Below are 21,424 nucleotides of genomic sequence, written 5' to 3'. Positions count from 1 at the left end.
GGGATCAGTCCAGGGAAGGCTCCAGTGTTGAAACGACACCAGTGTTATAAATTCCATTAAGGGCTAAAGTGAGGGCACATGTGCCGCTGTGGGTCTGGTGTATACTTAGTGAGATAGGGTTATGCGTAGGTTGAGGGTTATGGTTAGCATTAGGGTTAGGTCCCAGGGGGCCCCAGGCACTGACTCTACAGAAAAGCAGTTGTCTCTGTGAAGGGCTGAGTTGAGTAAAAAGTGAACGGTGCCGGTCAGGAGTAGTGTTTGGGTTCCAAGGCCAGACCAATGTGTGGGCCACCCTTCGGGTAGACCTCAGGAATCCTCTCGTGCAGCTGCAGTGGCACTTTGGAAATGACATGGTGATGTTCAAGGTTCCATGCCGAGTATTTCTGCACCGATTCTCCAACCCGTGTGCCTGCTGTTGTCAGACTTTGGAATTGGGTCCCCATGATGAGAAAGCCTTACCTAGGGTTAGGAATTTGTCCAGGGATGTCGCCAGGGCTGATGCGACTCCAGTTTCATGATCTGCCTTGAGGGCTGAATTGAGGGCCCATGTGAGGGTGCATGGTCAAGTGTATGGTTATGGTTCGAGTTATGGTTAGGTGTACATTGAGGGTAATGGACAGGGTTAAGGTTAGGGTTAGGTCCCAGCAGGCTCCAGGACCCGAACTCACAACAGTTCAGTTGTCTCCACAAAGGGCTGAATGGAGTGCATAAGAAAGGGTGCCATTCAGGATTAGTCCTTGGGTTCCAAGGCCAGACAACTTTATGGTATGCTCTTCGATTAGGTCTCAGAAATCCTCTCTTTTAGCTGCAGTCACACTTTCGAAATGACATGGTAATAGTCCATGTTCCCTGCCGATATTTCTGCAAGGATTCTTGAACTCTTGTGTGTGCTGTTGTCAGACTTTGGGATTGTGTCCCCATGGGGAGAGAGCCTTAGCTATGGCTTGGGTTCGGTCCAGGGACTTAGCCAGGGCCTATGGGACACCAGTTTTGTGAATTCCATGGAGGGCTTAATATTGGGCACATGCGCAGCTGTGGGTCTGGTGTAGAGTTAGTGCAATAGATCGGGTTAGGTGTAGGGTGAGGGGTATGGTTAGGGATATGGGTAGGGTTAGGATTAGGTCTCAGGAGGCTCCAGGTACTGACCCCACAGAAGAGCAGTTGTCTCCATGAAGGTCTCAGTGGAGTACACAAGGGAGGGTGCCAGTCAGGATTAGACTCTGGGTCCAAGGCAAGACACTCTATGGGCCACCCTTTGGGTAGACCTCAGATATCCTCTCCTGTAGCTGCTTTCTTGCTTTGGAAATGACATGGTGATGTTTCACTTTCCTTGCCAAGTAATTCTGCACTGATTCTCAAACGGGTGTTCGTGCTGTTGTCAGACTTTGGAATTGTTCCCCAACTGAAGACAGCCTTAGCTAGGGTTTGGGTTTGGTGCAGGGAAGTCACCTAGGCTGATGTGACTCCAGTCCCATGATATTCCTCAAGGGCTCTGTTGAGGGCCCATGCAAGGGTGGGAGTCAAGCGTAGGGTTAGATTTAGAGATAGGGTTATGTGTAGGTTCAGGGTTATGGTTAGGGTTACGGTTAGGGTTAGGGTTTCTTCCCAGGAGGCTCCAGGCACTGAACTCACAACAATTCATTTGTCTCCATGAAGGGATGAAGGGAGTGCACAAGGGAGGGTTCTAGTCAGGAATGGTCTTTGGGTCCAAGGCCAGGCAAGTATATTGTACGCTCTTCGGCTAGGCCTCAGAAATCCTCTCTTTTAGCTTCAATCGGCTTTGCAAATGACATGGTGATGTTCCAGGCTCCATGCCAAGTATTTCTGCACCAATTCTCCAACCCGTGGTCGTGCTATTGTCAAAGTTGGCTTTGGCTCTTCATGGCGAGTGAGCCTTAGGTAGTGTTAGGTTCAGTCCAGGGAGTTGCTAGGGCCGACGCACCATCAGTATTGTGAATTCCATGGAGGGCTGACATGAGGACACATGGGCGACTGTGGGTCTCATGTAGAGTTATTGTGATAGGGCTAGGTGTAGGTGGAGGGTTATAGTTAGAGTTACAGTTAGGGTTAGGGTTAGGTCACAGGAGGCTCTATGCACGGAACACAGCAGTGCAGTTTTCTCCACAAAGGGCTGAGTGGAATGCACAAGGTAGGGTGACAGACAGTCAGGATTAGTCCATGGGTTCCAAGGCCAGACAACTCTATGGGACCCTCTTTGGGTAGGCCTCAGAAATCCTCTCTTGTAGCTGCAGTCAAGTGTTGGAAATGACATGGTGATGTTCCATCCCCCATGCCGAATATTTCTGCACCGATTTTTGAACCAGGTGCATGCTGTTGTCAGATGTTGGAATTGGGTCCCCATGAGGAGAGGGCCTTAGCTAGGTTTATGGTTCGTTCCAGGGACATCGCCAGGGTCAAAACGACATCAGTGTTGTGAATTGCATGGAAGGCTGAAGTGAGGGCACATGCTCGGATGTGGATCTGTTGTAAAGTTAGTGTGATATATAGGGTTACGTGTAGGGTGAGGGTTCTGGTTAGGGTTACCGTTAGGCTTAGGCTTAGGTCCCAGGAGGCTCCAGGCAGTTACCCCACAGCAGATCAGTTGTCTCCCCAAACGGCTGAGTGGAGTACACAAGGGTGGGTGTCAGTCAGGATTATTCTCTGGCTTCCAAGTCTAGACAAATGTATGTGCCACCCTTTGGGTAGGCCTCAGGAATCTTCTCGTACAGTTGCAGTCGTTCTTTGGAAATGACATGGTGCTATCCCACATTCCATGTTGAGTATTTCTTCACCAATTCTCGAACCCAAGTGCATGCTGTTAGAAAATATACAAATGTATATTTTCTGTGGAATGATATCGCCATTGATGTCATTGGGGTGTTAAAGTGCCCTACTATGTTTTTGTGAGTATCAATTCTTTAGGTTTTTACAGTTTTGTGTTCGATGATCTCAGGTTAAGCGCATATTTGTTTACATTTGGTCTTTTTTTGTATTATACCTTTTAGTATTATAATGTCTTCCTTTGTCTCTTGTTACAGTTTTATTTTGAAATCTATTTGTCTGACCTGGTATGGCGACTGCAGTTTTCTTTTGTTACTTTAGTTCTATATTTTATTCATCCTATCACCCAGTGCCTTTTATTATGAGGAGAGAGAGCACAGGCACGGGAGGGTGGGGTGGGGGGAATGGGGGAAGATTGAGAGAAGAGAGAGAATGATAATGAGGATGTATTTTAGGCAAGTTCCATGCTCAGTGCAGAGCCCAACCAGGGCTCAATACCTTGATCCTGGCATCACATCCTGAGCTGAAATCAAGAGTGGAAATCTCAAGCGATTGAGCCATCCAGGTGCCCCTGTCACCCAGTGCCTTTGACTTGAGTGATATAGTGATATAGTGAATACTTTGGCTGATGTTTTACAGATATACTCATTTTTATTGCTTTTGCGCTTCTCACTTTAATACTGTCACTTTAGGTGTTTCTTTTCCACTTAAAGAGTCCCTTTAACATTTCTTGCAGAGGTGGTTTGTTGGTTTTGAGCTCACTTAGTATTTATTTGGGAACCTCTTCATCTCTCCTTCCATCTGAATGATAGTGTTCTGGATAGACTCTTTGGCTGCAGATGTTTTCCATTCATTCACTGATGAAAGAAATTGAAGGTGACGGAAAGAGAAAGACAACTGACGCTCATAGATGGGAAGAATACATATTTTGAAAGTGTCTACACTACCCAAAGCAATCTACAGATGTAATGCAATCCCTGTCAACATACCAACAGCATTTGTCACAGAGCTAGACAATCAATCCTAAACGTTGTATAGAACCACAAAGACCTTGAATGGCCAAAGCAATATTGCGAAAGAGGAAAACTGGAGGTATCACAATCTCAGATTTCAAGTTTTATTCCATAGCTGTAGTAATCCAAACACTATGGTGGGTACTGGCGTAAAAAACAGTCACGTAGCTCTTGGAATAGAACTGAAAACCCAGAAATAAATCCATAACTGTACGGTCAATTCATCTTCCACAAACAGGAAAGACTATCCAGTGGGGAAAAGGCAGTCTCTTCACCAAATGGTGCTGGGAAGACTGGACAAGCCACATGCCAAAGAATGAACCTGGACCAATTTTTTTACCATACACACAAATAAACTCAAAATGAATTAAAGACCTAAGTGTGAGACCTGAAACCATAAAATATCCTTGAAGAGACCACAGGCCATCATTTCTCTCAATTTGGCTGTAGCAACATTTTACTCGTTAAGTCTCCTGAGCCAAGGTAAATAAAGCAAGAACAAACTAGGGGGACTACATGAAACTACAAAGCTTTTGCACAGTGAAGGAAACCGTAAAACTAAAAGGCAACCTCTGGGATGGGAGAACATATTTGCAAATGTTTTGCAAATCCAGTAAAGGGGTAGTATCCACAATGTATAAAAAATTGCTACAAGTCAACATCCCCCCCGCCTTCGAAAAAGCCCAGTTTAAAAATGAGCAGAAGAAATGACCAGACATTTTTCCAAAGACAACATACAGATGGTCAACAGACCCATGAAAAGATGCTCCCCAAAACTACAACGAGAAACCACGTCACACCTGTCAGAATGGCTATACTCCAAGAAAAAAGAAGCAAGTGTTTCTGCGGATGTGGAGACAAAGGAACCCTTTTGCACTGTTGGTGGAAATGCAAATGGGTGCGGCCCCTGTGGAAAACAGTATGGAGTTTCCTCAAAAACTTAAAAACAGAACTCTCCTATGATCCAGTAATTGCACTACTGGATACTACCCAAAAGAATACAAAAACACGAATTCCATAGGACACACGCACCCCTGTGTTTATTGCAGCATTATTTCCAATAGCCGGCACAAGGGTCCATTGACAAATGAGTGAACGAAGAAGTCCTATATGTATGTATGTGTGTGTATATGTATATCCATACACACATGCACACACTGGAATATTACTCAACCATAAAACAATGAAATATTGCCATTTGCAATCACCTGGATGGAGTCTGAGAGTAGTAGGTTAAGAAAAGTCAGGGAAAGACAAATAACATATGATTTTACTCATGTAGCACGTAAGAAACAACGAATGAGCAAAGGGAGACAAAAGGGAGAGACAAACCAAGAAATAGGCTCTTAACTGCAGAGAACAAACGGACGGTTCCCAGAGAGGAGGTGATTGGTGGGAGGGGTGAAAGAGGTGATGGGGATGAAGGAGTGCCCTTGTCATGATGAGCAGGGGTGACTATGGAGTTGGTGAATCACTATATTGTACAACTTAAACTAATAAGACACTGAATGTTACTATTACTGGAATTAAAAAATGAAAAAACCAGAGGCCAACTTTTAATTATACCAAGAGACTTCGTTGAATAAACAGATAGCTGACCTTTCCCTTAATTTTTGAAATTTTGTTTTTAAATAAATGAACATGTTTTTGTTGTATATTTTTGCTCTAAAGGCTTTCCGACAAACCTGGTCCTGATGATTCATGGCCTACATCAGCTAGCCAAGACTTAGATTTTGGTACCAAGGTAAAGTACCCTCCTGTGAAACTCACTTTCTTGCTCTGAATTTAGTTTTCTCCCTTATTTACTCTGAAAATTTAAGAGTAGCCTGTGCATCATCATTTTATGTGTGTAATGGAAATTTAGCAAGAACAAACCCCTTGACAGATACATGACACGTTGAATTTTTTGTTTTCTTTTGTTTTACTTTGGTAATTCCTAGAAGTGAAGGCTGAGGAAAGAATGGGCTGGAAAATATATAATGACCTTCAAATTACATTGGGAAAAGCTTTCCCATAATGGAGGAAATATGATATTTGGTTAAGGATAAGGATTCTTGCTGTGATAGTAACATGACTGATAATACTCATGCCTAAATAAAATTTTATTGGATCCACTTATCTATTGTAGGTTGCCCCCGCCCCAGTCAATTTTTATTTTGAGAGAGAGATACAGGATTTCCCTTTGTCACTATCTTTTGTTCTACATTTAGACTAAAATAATATTAGAAAATGTAGAAACTTAGATGTTTACATTATTTCTCAACATTTACCTTACAAAGGTATTTCCCTGTATTTTTGAAATAACTCCATGAAGAGTAAGTTAGGATTGTGCATCTCCCTGAAGAATACGTATTTTGCTGAGAAGAGTAGCTCTATGAGCAGAGGCTCTTCATAGCCAAGTTGTCAAATTTCTAATTTCAGAAATCTTTCCTATTCTATCTTTTAAAAATATCTCCTCCTTGTCCTTGTGTCAGATTCTAAAATTTAAGTTTCAGACATCTGATATTTAGTTAAATATTCATTTCAAAGCCCGTAAATCATTATAAGCTACTGGAGGTTAGGAAACACACTTGTTTGCCTCCTGGAGCTCCTAGAATGAAGACTTGCTTGGAAGAAGCAATGTCATAGTTGTTGAATGTGAATAAAGGAGTAGGGAAATGGAATTCCGTAGAATGGAATTTGAAAAGTAATGAAATACGCATGATATGTCACAATTAAATATGTGAATTTAAAAAGTAAGGTCAGTTTATATTCCATTTTGGTGTTTCATACGTATAAACGCAAATGAATTCTATGGAGGAAATCAGGAGTTACATACGAAAGAAGATTACCGTATATTTTTAGTATCCTCCCATCGCGAGCTTAGAATTGCAGAGAAAAAGTCTTCAGCCTTTGTTTTTTCAACCCCATCTGTGTCCCATTATATGCATCCTTTGAAGGTTCGCATTTCTTCCTAGAATACTCATTCCGAATTCTTTCTCCATAATGAAAGTTTTGTTAGGAACCTTTCTTTTTCTGTTCTTCTCTTAGTCTAGCAATAATTTACAGCCTTTAAGAAGCGATAGATGCCAGTAATTGAAAAATTTATTTTATAGTGAAAAAACTTAAATTCTTTATTACAGTATATACAACCAGATAACTGTAGAGTGATAAAAGTCAGTATTATTAAGGATATACTGTGAATTAAAACCTCTGTTTTACGTATAGATTATATATGTATGTTTAAAAGGTTTAAAAGAGACTATTGTTCATAGAATATTCCCAATTCTACTTATGTACCTGCTGAAAAATGTATGTTGTTTCCACTTATTTTGCTCATATTTTTCCTTTTCTTCCTTGTCTTAAGCTCATGCTTGATTAATTGGTCATGTCTTATTTATTTTTCTTTTTTTTTTTCCTTCTCCCCCCATGCTTTTTAAGGTATTTTTTTTAAGTTTATTTATTTTGGAGAGAGAGAGAGAGAGACAGACAGAGTTCAAGTGGGGTAGGGGCAGAGACAGAGGGAGACAAAGAATCCAAAGCAGTCTCCAGGCTCCGAGCTGTCAACAAAGAGCTCGATGTGGGGCTGAAACCCACAACAGTGAGATCATGACTCATGAGCTGAAGTTGGACGGTGAACTGAATGAGCCACAGAAGTGTTCCCCCCCACCATGCTCTTTTTTAATGGTTTAGCCCTACCCTAATATTTCCTTGCAGAAAACATTTCTTTAGTGTCTGTTCTCTTAGTACATCACTTTCTGTCAACTCCATTGTCAACATACTGGTTATGGAATTCTACTGTCTGTGTGTGGTTTTCATCCATGACTCATTGCCCCACAAGGTTTATTCTTTTTTTCTCTTTTTTGGAAGGAGGTGAGCTAAATGTTTTTGTAATGTTTGTATTTCTCTTGAAAAGGGAGGAAGAGAGAGAAAGAATGAGTAAGTGCTCGTTGTTGTGATCTGAAAATATGCAAGGTACGATCTCAGTCCTTTTATATTTGTGGACGGCTGTTTTGTGACCCAAGATGTCACTTATATTGGAGAAAGTTTTATGTGCACTTAAGAAGAATGTGCATTTTACTGCTGTTGGATGAAAAGATCTCAATATATCCGTATTGATATCCAGGTATATAAATGTATATATGAAGGTCAATATATTTGTGTATCTGAATACATCTGGTCCAGTGACACATAGGATCTGTGTTTCCTTACTGATTTTCTGCCTTAACGATCCGCCTATTGCCATGCGTGGAGTCTTAAAGTCGTCTACAATCATGGTATTTGTATGTATACATTTATTCATGTTTGTGATTCATCGATTCATATATGTGGGCGTTTCACTTTGGGGGCATAAACGTTTGCAATTGTTAGGTCCTCTTGATGGATAGACCCCTTAATTATGATAAAACGCCCTTCTGAATCTGTTACTACCGTCTTTGGTTTAAAATCTAGTCTGTCTGGTGGAAGTATGGCGACTCCAGCTTTCTTTTGACTTCTAGTAGCATGATAGGTTGTTCCCCACACCTTCACTTTGAATCTGGAGGTGTCCTGGGGTCTAAAATCAGTGTCTTGTTGACAGCATATAGATGGATCTTGTTGTTTGGTTTTGTTTTGTGTCTTATCCATTCTGATTCCCTGTGTCTTTTGATTGGGGCATTGAGTCCATTGACATTCAGAGTGATTAGTTAAAGATATGGATTTAGTGTCATTGTGTTATCTGAAGGTTTCATGCTTTTGGTGAGGCCTCTGGTCCTTTGTCGTCTCTGCTGCTTTCCACTCACAGAGTCGCCCCTTAGGATCTCCTGCAGGGCTGGTTTAGTGGTCATGAACTCCATGAGGTGTTGTTTGTCTGGGGAAGCCTTTCTCTCTCTTTCTATTCATATGACAGCCTTGCTGGGGAAAGCGTTCTTCGCTGCATATGTTCCCGTTCAACACATTGACTGTTTCCTACCCCTCCCTTCTGCCCTGCCAAGTTTCATTGGACAGGTCTGCTGCTACCCTTATGTGTCTTCCCTTGCAGATTAAGCCCCATTTGTCCCTAGCTGCTTTCAGAATTCTCTCTTGATCTTTGTATTTTTCCAGTTTCACTATGACACATCGTGGTGTTGACCTGGTTTTGTTGATTTGGAAGGGAATTCTCTGTGCCGCCAGGACTTGGATGCCTGTTTCCTTCCCCAGATGAGGGAAGCTCTCAGCTACAAGTTGTTCAAATAAACCTTCTGCCCCTTTCTCTCACTCTTCTTCTTCTGGGACCCCTATGATGTGGCTGTTATTTCATCTCACCGAGTCAATTAGATCTCTAGTACCTGCCTCGTGGTCTAGTAATTTCCTTTCTTTCTTTCTCTGCTTCATCTTTGTCCACAATTGTATCTTCTGTTTCACCGATTCTCTCTTCTGCTTCTCCCATCCTTGCTGTCACTGCATCCCGTTTATTTTGTATCTCCTTGACAACATTTCGTTTTCAGCATTCAACGTGACAGTTCCAAAAACTTGATCAGATATATTGTTTCTGTCTCTTTTGAGCCCTTCTCTGGCTGTCCTTTCTTCCTGGAATTGTTTTTGAGGAGAATTCTTCCGTTTTGTCGTTTTGGCTAGTTTCTTGTCCTTTATGTGTTGTAATAGCTTGTTCTGTGTCCCACACCTGTGAGTACTACTATAATAAAAAGGGGTCATACACTGTCCAGGACCTGGCGGTCGAACGAGTGTTTTTGGAGTGTGTTGTGTGCACTCTTTTGGTGCATCTTTGCTTGCTTCTCACACTACTTGGAGTGGTAGTTTGGGCCTTCCACCCGGTGTGCTTTGATTTGTTTGTTGATGTAATCTTGGGAAAAAGGAGAAGAGGGTGGTGAAGAATCCTTAGCCCAAACAAAGCGAGAAATGACAGGAGTGGAAAAAAAGACCAGGCAGTGACTCAAAGGAGCTCTAGGGCTTCATGCAGAAAGAGAAGGAGGAAAAGGAAGAAGGAGATCTGGAAAGGTATAGAGAAAATGCCCGATCAAACAAACAAACAAACAATCAGAACAGAGGAACAAAGAGAAAAAAATATATATATAATTAGCTTTGACTGAAAATCAACTCGAGACTACTAGGCTGATTCCAACGGGAGAAGAGGAAAGAGGAGAGTAGAAAGACAAAAAAGGGAAAAAGAGGAGAAAGGGACAGAAAAGGAAAGAAAAGATGGGCGCCTGGGCGGCTCATTTGATGAAGTGTCCGACTCTTGAATTTGGCTCAGGTCATGTCGCTGTTGGTGGGTTCGATACCCCCACCAGCCTCTGCAGTGAGAGCATGGATCCTGCTCGGATTCTGTCTCTCTCTCCCTCTCTCTGTACCTCTCCTGCTTGATCACTCACTCTCTCTCTCAAAATACAGAAATAAACATTAAAAAAGAAAAGATGAAAAGAACAATAATTCAAATGAAAACAAACAAACTCAGATACGAAACCAGAGGAGAGTTGTCTGTTGGTGCCTGGGACTGGTGGCTGTGCTGGTGTAGGGGAGGGGCTGTCTGGTCCCATCAGTGTCAGTGTCACTCCCATAGAGAAGCAGTTACCAGGCACAGAGAGGCAGGGTTTGGTGTAATGGGCCTGCCTCCACTGAGGCTCACTGTCCGTTCCCTGAAGCCCCACGATGTAGGTCATGGGGAGAGAAATGGCGACACCCCAATCTCTCCTGCCCACACGAGGTGTCTCAAAACTCACTGTTCAGGCCGTCCTCACGGAATAGCCTGGGGGGCCAGCTTGCCTTGCTGCAGTCTCCTGTGCTCCCTGAGCACTGAGTTGGGATTCAAAACCCTGTAGGATCCCGCTTTGCTCGGACCTGGTTCTGGAGTAGCGCCACTCTGTGCAGTGGACAGAGGGCCTCTGGCTCGTGCCTGCAGGGTCTTTTTCCCTTGGGCAGGGCAATACCTCCCCTTTCCACCATACTCAAGGTGTTCTCTCCCAGGGTAGCCCTGAGATTGCTACCAAGCCTAGGGGCGGCTCCCTCCCCACCAGGCATGGGAGGTGGTAGCTCTTTTCTAGAGAAAGTCTGGCAACCTTGAAAATTCTGTTTTTTAGCCTCTAAGGCTGTTTTGCAAAGTAGAAACTGGCTCTCTGGACCTCTCCTTGGTCTGTGGTCCAGACAGGCTTTCTCATATCCAAATGCACTTCCCGCAGCCCCTCTCTCTATCTTCCTTTGGTTTCTCCACCAAAGGGCTTCCCCCACTCCATGCCTGTGCTGCCCATTTTATGTCTCCCAATTCGCATACACACCCTTCTGTCCTCCCGCCAAGCTGTCTGTTTGCACCTGTGGAGATTTTTCTGTCCCTCTGCAGCCTGTACTCCTGGTATTCCGAGTGTTGTGACCTCAATACTGCTGTGTTTGAGGGACAAGGGAAATTCTGATCCCCCTCCTCTGCCATCTTAACTCCTCCCGCCTCCTTTTACTTTCCTTTTCACAACTTCAGAGTTCTGTGTAGGTTTGCATTATATCAGTTTAATATGTTTTATAGATATTTATGATGGGCTTTTTTCTTACTTGGACTGTATTGATCTGAATTTTCTGTCTTTTTCTTTTCTTAAAGTTTATTCATTTATTAATTGGAGAGAGAGACAGAGAGAGCACCAGTGGGGAGGGGCAGAGAGACAGAGGGAGAGAGAGAAAATCCCAAGCAGACCCTGCACTGTCAGCGCAGAACCAGATGGGGGGCTTGAACCCATGAACTGTGAGATCATGCCCGGAGCCAAAATCAAGAGTCAGGTGCTAACTGACTGAGGCATTCAGGCGGCCCTAACATGTTCTTCCTACGTCCCCTGGGTACTTTAAATTTAATACGCCCTAGTTTAAAGACATTGTTTCTGGTGCTTTCCCTTTCCTCTTTCCTGACTCTTTGTAATCTGCTCTGTCATTTGTGTTCCCTAGTCTGATAAATAGCATCCCTGAAACAGGAAAAGTCCTGGACTCCGAACTTCCCTGAAATGACCGCATGCTGTCACTCACCACATTCGATAGTTTGTACCTGCTTACCATTTTCCATATGTTAGTCCTGTAATTCAGTCTCTCACCTATAATTTTGCAGTACTCTTCTGGTTTTGCTTCCTTGACATTCCTCCTACATTGCTTCCAGAGTGACCTTTCTAAAATATACTTGTGACAATGTCATTCTTCTGCTTATTCAATGGATCCCCATTATCTGAAGGAGAAAATTCATGTTCTAGCATAACACTGCTCCCCCCCCTTTTTTTTTTGTTTCGTCCTCATGTTCCAGTAATCTCTATCTATCCCATTGCCAAGAACTCTGTTCCAGTTTTGCCATATCGCATAGGTGTTGTCACTTACTATGTTATTTCATACTTGATCCTTTTGCTCCTTCTAGAATGCCCTTCACACCCTCCCTGTGCACTTTGTGTGTCTTTTAAGATACAGCCCTATCTTCCCAGTGTTTGCTGAGCTTCCCAAATGTAAGTGTTTCCTCCTTTGTGCCTTCACTGTACGTTATTCACTTCCCTTGCAGAACTAGTGGATGGTATTTTTCTGTCCTTACCTGTTTTCATGCATCTCTACCGCTACTAGCATATAGAAGAGACTCTGTCTTTTATTTCTGTTTCCAGCTCTGCCCCGGATCGTGGCTATGACTTGACAGATACAGGATGTGCCTGTCTTTCTGAGTGGGTGAGTGTGTGACCAAATGAATTAATGTGATATTTTTCTGAAGTTGGGTTTTTGTTTTGTGCTGTTTTTCTAGGAAGGAACAGCAAAGTCAGCAACGGAAGCAAAGGAAGATGGTGTTGGTATTATTGAAAATGTGCCACCAGAGCAAACAGTTAATGGCAGTTTGACTTCTGCTGGTGGAGTGCATAAAAATGACAGAAGTGGTAAGCTAGTGAATCTCTGTGAGTTGTTTTCCTATGATTAAATGCTAGTACGAGAAAAATCTGAAAGTATGTAGATCCAAATATATTATCCTTTATTCGCGAAGATATTTTTCTCTTGCTATCTTTCTTTATAAGTATCCCAAGTACGACCCCCTTTTACTTCTGGAAAATCTTGAACCCCCTGAACATCTTTTCTGCTATTGCTTTTATTTTATTGAAATATTCATGAATGGAGATAGACTTGTGTATGTGTTTAAAATTCATAGTAACACATGTTTTCATTAATTTATCTGTGACCGTATTCTCTAGATACGATGTCAGCATTAGAACTAGGAGAAGAGGAAGATGTAGAATCACCTTCTCTTCCTGAGGTACTGTCTTCTTCTTATTTTTAAGTATAAGCATGGAGTGATGTTAAAACGTCCAAGAGATGCTTTGACTTCACTCTCTCATCTCTGCATTTGCCCACAGAAACGATTTCCTTGTATGTTTTCCTATATGTGATAAAATAATTATGTGTTAATTATGACCACACAACATAGTAGAGTTCTGCCAATTTGCAGACATAATGAAAGTTGTGTAGTATTAGTGCAGAAAACGAAGGCTTGGAGGGAATGAGTTTGGGTTTTGGAGTTAAGTTATCTGAAACACTAAAGAATTACTCTAGGTCAACCTATGGCCAAGTGTATGATCCTGTGGTGTATACGGATGTGTCAAACTCCTACTGACATCCAGAAAGAGTTTGGATTATGGTGTTTACCACTTGAACCTTCCAAAGATAAGGCCTGGGACTTGATAATAATATATTGGGATTGTCAAGTAGATCTACAAGGAACATTGGGATTATGATGACCACAGTTTGGTTTAGTGGTGCTTCAATAAGTAAAACCCATTTTGGATAATTAAAATAACTTCGCAGTCCTACTTGTAGTAATATAAAGTAATGATGACCTATTCTAAGGTGACAACTAGGGAAGGAGGTGAAAAGGTCCTGATCTCTTAGGCTCAGGCAGCTGCTGCACAATGCTACAAGCACTGTTTTTTTTTTTTTTTTTTTTGGGACAGAGAGAGACAGAGCATGAACGGGGGAGGGGCAGAGAGGGAGACACAGAATCGGAAACGGGCTCCAAGCTCCGAGCCATCAGCCCAGAGCCTGACGGCGGGGCTCGAACTCATGGACCGCGAGATCGTGACCTGGCTGAAGTCGGACGCTTAACCGACTGCGCCACCCAGGCGCCCCAAAGCACTGTATTTGAAATCAAAAGACATGCTAGCATCTTGGTTCCGTCACTTCCTAGCTGTGGGATCTTGGAAAAACTTGCTTGAATGTCAATGACCTCGTTCCTAAAAATGGCACTAATACCCACCTCTTGGTTATGTGGAATGAACAAATGTGGCAACGTTTTGTAAACTGTAAAGCGTGCTATAGAAATAGAAGACAAAATGATCACAGTGGCTTTTAGTGACTTACTATATATTGAGGATACTTTGGTGAATGTTTGTTTATTGTTGAGAGGGGGGTGGGGGGACAGAACATCCGAAGCAGGCTCTGCACTGAGAGCAAGGAGCCCAATGCAAGACTCGAACTCATGAAATTGAGAACATGACCTGAACCAAAGTTGGGCGCCTAATCGACTAAGTCACCCAGGCCCCCCAAGAAAATACTTGTTTTAAATGTGAAGATGTCTGAAGGCCAATAAAATGGCCATAGTGTCCAGAAAAGAATGGGAAAGTAGGAACGGGGTTTTGATTTTCTAATTTGGCGCTATGTTAAGTTCCGGTAATCTCTTAGTGGAGACATCATACAGGTATACAGTTGACCCTTGAACTAGGTGGGTTTGGACCGTGGGAGTCCACTTACACACAGATATTTTTCAATAAATAGAGTACTATCCTGTAAATGCATTTTCTGTTCCTTATGATTTCTTTCCCTTTTAATTATTTCTTTTAACTGAGGGAGGACAGAGCACGTGGGTCGGTGAGGGTAGGGGAGAGAGAGAATCTTAAGCCGATTCACACTGCCAGCGCATTTCTTTCTCTTTGATATTGATTTGGCTGCTACTAGTTTAAAGTTTTCCAATTCTCTAGTTATTCATCTTTAAAAAGTACTCAAATGCACTTTAGTGCTCTTTATAAGGGATGGTAAACTAAACATTTTTTAGGTTTGTGCCATTAAAAATCATCTAAATTCTTTTTTGGTCGATTTAACACGTAATGAATTTTTTAGTTCCAAAAAGTGACAAGGTTAAGTTTATGAGTCATATTTTCTTCTGCCTTAGGCTTAGGCAAGTTTTCACTTCTTACAGGAGTTTACAATCCAGTGACTTTGGAACAGCTAAACATAGGTTAAGAAAGTTAACAGTTAAATTTTAATTATTTTCTCATTTTTCTTTGTCCATACTTGATTACTTAAGGATAAGGTGTTTTTACAAACATGTATCCTTGCAGAAAAGACATGTGAAAATCAAAACAAGGAAATTAACCATCCGTTTTTGCAACTGCAAAAAATGACTCAAGAACAAGCAATGAATAAGGAATGTGATAGGGAGCATGATATATCTGTATATTTAAGACATGCTTCAATGCAAAACTTTGAGGAAATGTGTACCAAATAAGGCATATTAGACTGGAAAGATAGCTTAAAACTCATCACCAGTGAGTGAAAGTTGAAGTTTGGTGAAATTTGTTAACAATACAGCATTCCTACTCATCTTGAAGAAGAACCACCATGGGGTCACTCTCAGGAGGAACCAACTGAAAGGAAATACCTTCGAATTGGACAAATTCTGTACTTGATTGTGAGGAAGAAGATGCATTTAGAGCGTCTGTCTCGGTAGTATTTCAGGCATTTCCTGAACAAAAAGACCCTAGTCTTGAAAATGTCATTCTCTCTTATTCATACTCTGGGTCTCCAGAATGTACTTGTCAGTCATCTTCTAAGCTTTCTTTAAAAGAAAGCAAATCATCAGGGGCATATTAATCAAAACCACACTGAGATATCACCTCACAACAGTCAAGAGTGTGTAAATGAACAAATCGGGAGACTATGGATCCTGGCGAGGATGTGGAGAAACAAGAACCCTCTTGCACTGTTGGTGGGAATGCAAACTGGTGCAGCCACTCTGGAGAATAGTGTGGAGGTTCCTCAAAACATGAAAAATAGATCTACCCTTTGACCCAGCAATAGCACTGCTAGGAATTTACCCAAGGGATACAGGAGTGCTGATGCGTAGGGGAACTTGTACCCCAATGTTTATAGCAGCACTTTCAACAATCGCCAAATTTATGGAAAGAGTCTAAATGTCCATCACCTGAAAAATGGATAAAGAAATTGTGTTTTATATACACAACGGAATACTACTTGGCCGTGAAAAAGAATGAAATATGGCCTTTTGTAGCAACGTGGATGGAACTGGAGAGTGTGATGCTAAGTGAAAGAAGTCACACAGAGAAAGACAGATACCATAGGGTTTCACTCTTTTGTGGATCCTGAGAAACTTAACAGAAGACCATGGGGAGGGGAAGTGAAAACAAAACAAAACAAAACAAAAAAACCTTAGGGAGAGAGGGAAACCATAAGAGACTCTCACAAACAGAATAAATTGAGGATTGATGGGGGATGGGAGGGAAGGGAGGCTGGGTGATGGGCACTGAGGAAGGCACCTGTTGGGATGAACACTGGGTGTTGTATGGAAACCAATTTGACAATCAATTTCATACTAAAGAAAGAAAGTAAATCAGACTATGAAAATGAGAACAAACCAGACATTGAGCATCTTTTTAACAACAATGTGGATTTTTAAAATGATATAGAAAATAAAAAAGCAAGGAAACCACTAGTTACACTTAAAGTGAAAGAAGGCCAGGAGTTTGACATGCAAATGGCAAAAAATATGGACCAAAATACCACCGATTGTAAATTAAACCTCAGTCTAGTGATTCAGAGAGCCTTTTTCATTTTTGGCTTGCCTGCTGCGATGTGATGAAACACATGGTTCAAACAAAAAGTCATGATATTTCTGCTGTCACAAACACGAGAAAACAAAACCAGTACAAGACTTTTTTCCAGAAGCCTTTATATGCAGATAATGACAGTACTCCTAACTATAAAATTATTGATTCTGAATTAGAAATTGTGAGTTCTTCTTCAGCATCTAGTTTTCCAGCATCTGAAGTATATCTAAGTGAAGAATTACATCAAGATATGCAAATGTTTAAGAATGAGATAGGCATGTCTCAAGTAGAGTTCCTGTCTTTGGAAAGAAAGTTCAACTTCCAAAAGAGATAGAGGTCTGCCTTGCTGTTACTCTTGTTTTTTCTCTTTAGCAATTATCTGATCCATTCTGATTTTCCACTCAAGAGAACATGAGTTGTATAAAATAGATTTGTCTAAATAAGTAATTGTGTCTGGAAATAGATTATGTCTGCTATCTAACAAATAGGAGTTCAGGAAAGCATTCTTATGAATGATTCTTATGTATATGAACTGGGAAACTAACTTAGCTATATAAGTACCATGTGACCTCATGAACCAGAATAACCATAAGGAAACTGCTCAAAAAACAATAATCTCCAGGTTTCTTAAAAATATATTAACTTAAATATAAATTGCATTTCCATAAACAATAAAATGGGAAGCAATAACTAAGAGAAGGAATATAAACAAATGTTCCTAGCTAAAGCAATCTATGTATTGCTTCAGTATGTGTCTGTAGACTCTGGGTCTAGGTTTCTTGCTTGTCTAGCAAGACGGCAGTGAGATGCAGGATTACAATGGGAGAGACAGCTAATGTCCCGGAGAACACACGAGGCAAGATTAAGGGTCCTTGCTCTGTTTTAATTAGGATCAGAAGGCTTCCAAACATGGTGATGGACGTGCCCAAAGAGACAGTCTGTGAACATGAACTCGTGGGCATGAGGGAAAGGGGGTTTGAAGATATAGGGTGTTAGGGGTTTGGGTCAATATAAAACAAAATCCTGGCCCCTGGCAAATGGTTGTTAACAGCTGACCTGAGGCACATTCTCTGTTTATCTTAACTAGTCTAGGGGAGAAGACAGATGCTACCTCAGGATCCATAAGGCACTTTTCTTTTGCTAATTACTCCCCTCTGGGCATCTTCACTCTGCAGCCTACAGCCTATAGCCCTATTTACTTGTTTACCTCATTTGGTCCTTCCTTCCTGTGAAAGCAGCTTTATTTATTCAGTTTTATTTAATATATTTATTCATTGATTCATTTATTCACTTATTTATTTAGGCTTCCTAGCTAGAACTTTTCAGTTTTGCTGCTTTAATGGTTGGTTTAGGGTTTATAGTCTATGGCTTCAGCATCACAGTCTCCCTTCCAGTAATGTCAATACCACATCGTATATAGTTTAGGAAAATTACAAAAGTTGACTTCCATTTCTTCTTTCCTAGACAGATCCTTCCTTGGTCGGTGGGATTATAGTTTTCATGAAGTTTAGGAATATTTGGGCCATAATTTTCCTGTCCCTTTCCCCTGCCTCTTTGGGCAAGTGTGTATTTCCCACTTGAAGTTTTCTCCCAGGTTTCCAATGTTAAACTTCAGTCTTTTGTTTTGTGATGTCTGTGTTTATTCCTACCCATCGTATTGTTCATGACTAACATAATTTACGTCTCTGTAAGTGCTATTTGGTTTTGAAAACAATAGCTTCTATGCCTCTAGTTATCTCTTCATGCTTTGTTTGGAGATATAGTTACTTACAAACAGTTGGATCCTTTAGTCTTGCTCTTATGAATTGTTGGATGAATCCAGAGTGGTGATCAGCCTAAGGCAAATTATGAGTTTTTCTATCTTAGCTAATGTGAATAGATACTGTCCCTCATGCTGTGGGAGCACTAAGCAGTGTTTCCTCTACTCTTTTCAGATTTTTTTCCCTTGATGACTTCCTTCCATGTATGCACTGGTTGTTATTCTGCTGAATAGCCAAAGGGGACCCTGTGCAGATGCCCAGGGTACTTTCTGTGTTCTGCTTTCTCCTCTCCTCGGTGCTGACCTATCATCTCTATCTGCCTTGACTTCACCAGACTCTCAGTTTTGCTTCCTCGAATCAAGGAGTCTGGTGAAATCTATTTAAATAATTTATGTCTCCTGTGTCGTAGCCTGAAAACTCTCTCAAGACAGTGAACTTGGGCATATATGTTAGGCTAACGTGTTTTGTTTTCAGGGATCATTGTCCTTCATTGTCTGAAGTTCTGCGTCTTGAAAATCATGTTAAAATTGTATCTTACCTGTTTTGTTTTTGCTTGCTTCAGGTAGGAAGATCAATCAGTACGTGTTACCCCACCTTGGCCAGAAGCAGATTACAGTGGAACTTCGGCACATGCTCTAGACTGTCGAGAGTGCTTGTCTTCCTCTTTTGCTTAATTGTCTCCTGGTCATCCTTCATTCCTCAGTATAGTTATCTCTTCCTCAGGGACATCTATCTTCCTTGGGCCCAATCTAGATCAAGTTATGATCACAGAACTCTGTCTTCTAATAGGAACTATCTGAATTTAGAATTACCATTTGAGTTGTCTTTCTCCTTCACTAGACTTTAGGCTAATCGAGAGCCAAGGGTTTTCTCTATTGTATCTGTAGAGCTGAGTATAACATTTTTCATTGAAGGTATATATTTATTCAATGTGAGAATGAGTGAATTGAAGATGCACAGGCCTGTATATGCAAAAAGTCCTCAAATATTTTATTTGTTTCTTCTCTGATGCAGATTCTGCTGGCTTCATGAAAATCCAAGATATAATTGTTTCCTATGAGAAATTACGGAAATTTAACAAAATCACTGTAAATTTCTTATGGGAAAAATGACAAAAATGGAAAAAATGGTTAGTGCACCACAAAACGAGCTACGAGAAGCCAAAGACATGATACCACGGTTAGAGCATCAAAAAGTGGAATGGGAACGTGAATTCTGCCGTTTGAGGTATAGCCTCTTGGCTTTACGGAAATGTTTCAACTGTTTCCTTTTATACTACAGATGTGTAGGGGCAGTTTTGCAATTGCTGACTTACCTTATGGGATTTTCCCGGAAAGAATACTTGTTTAGTGTTGTGAGGTGTGCGATTCTTGGAAATAACACAGCAAGTTCTTAGTGAATACTTCTAATAATTTTATGCATATTCCACATCACAATTTTAATGGCCCTATAAAAGTCCACCATAGTCCAAGAAACATTATTGAAGAGATTGAATTATGTTTGTTTTTCATCTTTCTGTATTGTAATTAATGCTGTCGGGAAAGTCTTTTATATAAATCTGTTTCTACATGTCTGGTTACTTACTTGGAATCAATTCTTCAATATAATATAATCTGGTTAAAGTATAAAAATTTTACAAAAGGTCTTTAATCCATATTTTAAAATTGTTCTCAGGAAACTTTATATTACTTTCTGTACCTACCAACAGAGTATAAAATGGTCATTTTTCTCAAGACAGTAAAATTCCCCAAAATTGATTCCGTTTGCTTCTTAACATGCAGGGCTTAAAAGGTAAAGTGGGGGTGCCTGGGTGGCTCAGTTGGTTAAGCATCTGGCTTCGGCTTAGGTGATGATCTCATGAGTTTGAGCCTTGCTTTGGGTGGGCTCGAGCCCTGCTTTGGGTGAGCACGAGCCCCCCTTCGGGTGGACTCTTCTTCTCACACTCTGTCTCTCCCTGTCTGTCGGCCCCTCGTGGGATTCTGTCTCTCTTGCTCTCTCTCCGCCCTCGCTCACTTGCATCATCTCTGTCTCAATAAAAAATTTAAACAAAGTAAAATGGGGGTGCCTTGGTGGCTCAGTCAGTCAAGCGTCCGACTTTGGCTCAGGTCATGATCTCAGGGTTCGTGAGTTCGAGCCCCACATCGAGCTGTGTGTTGTCAGTGCAGAGCCCACTTCGGATTTTCTGTCTTCCTCTCTCTCTCTCTCTGCCCCTTTGTTTGCATGGGCTCTCCCTTTCTCTCTCAAAAATGAATAAACATTAAAAAAATTAATACGGAATGTGATTACTGATAAGTTTTTTCAACATCTCTGTCATAGGTAGATAAAATTATTTCAAAATTGTACGTTTAAAGGTCATATTACTCTTTATTGTTTACTTAAAACGTATCCTGTATTGTTCTAGAAGGGATGTTTAAGCGATTACTAAAGTAGGTAATCATCAAGGTAAGTTGCAAGTGTTGTGGAAAAAGAAATAAAAAACATAGGCAAAAGATATTAGACTCGTCAACCTAGTCTTGGATGACAGTAATCTGCACGTGTATGTTGTGGAAACAACATCCACAAATGCTTTCACTGCACATCATTTTTAGAGGTACCTGTAAGGTTTCGTCAAGTGGAAATTTTATTTCCAGTGAATTGATAAACTTGATTGTAGACAGCAACTTCTCTTTTTTATGAGTGAATTATCTGTCCTAAGGAGGAATAATTATACCTGTGGGAAAAAGGGTAATTTTCAACTCTAACTTTCCTGAATAATTTCAAACTTCCTTTCCTACAACATCTATCAGAGTTTTTACTGACTAAAACTAAGTTGCATAATTCTTTCTCCTGGCTTCTTTTCTTTTTTAAAAATTTTTTTTTTAACATTTATTTATTTTTGAGATAGAGTGAGACAGAGCATGAACGGGGGAGGGTCAGAGAGAGAGGGAGACACAGAATCTGAAACGGGCTCCAGGCTCTGAGCAGTCAGCACAGAGCCCGATGCGGGGCTCGAACTCACATACCGTGAGATCGTGACCTGAGCCGAAGTCGGATGCTTAACCGACTGAGCCACCCCAGGCGCCCCTCCTGGCTTCTTTTCAACTGT

General features: G+C 41.2%; 1 long non-coding RNA gene across 2 annotated transcripts; it reads left to right on the top strand.

Annotated features, from left to right (window-relative positions):
• Positions 1–5,349: 5,349 nt before the first annotated feature.
• Positions 5,350–12,728, top strand: LOC131495960 (uncharacterized). Of its 2 annotated transcripts, none has more exons than XR_009254211.1 (2): positions 5,350–5,538; positions 12,496–12,728. It is a non-coding gene; the product is annotated as an uncharacterized LOC131495960 (long non-coding RNA). The 2 variants fall into 2 exon arrangements; XR_009254212.1 differs by lacking the exon at positions 5,350–5,538 and adding an exon at positions 11,043–11,567.
• The last annotated feature ends 8,696 nt before the right edge of the window (positions 12,729–21,424 follow it).

This window comes from Neofelis nebulosa, chromosome 15 (assembly GCF_028018385.1).
Source record: "Neofelis nebulosa isolate mNeoNeb1 chromosome 15, mNeoNeb1.pri, whole genome shotgun sequence".
Classification (NCBI taxonomy): Eukaryota; Metazoa; Chordata; class Mammalia; order Carnivora; family Felidae; genus Neofelis; species Neofelis nebulosa.
Note: the sequence above shows the minus strand (reverse complement) of the source record. Positions and strands in the feature narration are given on the sequence as shown.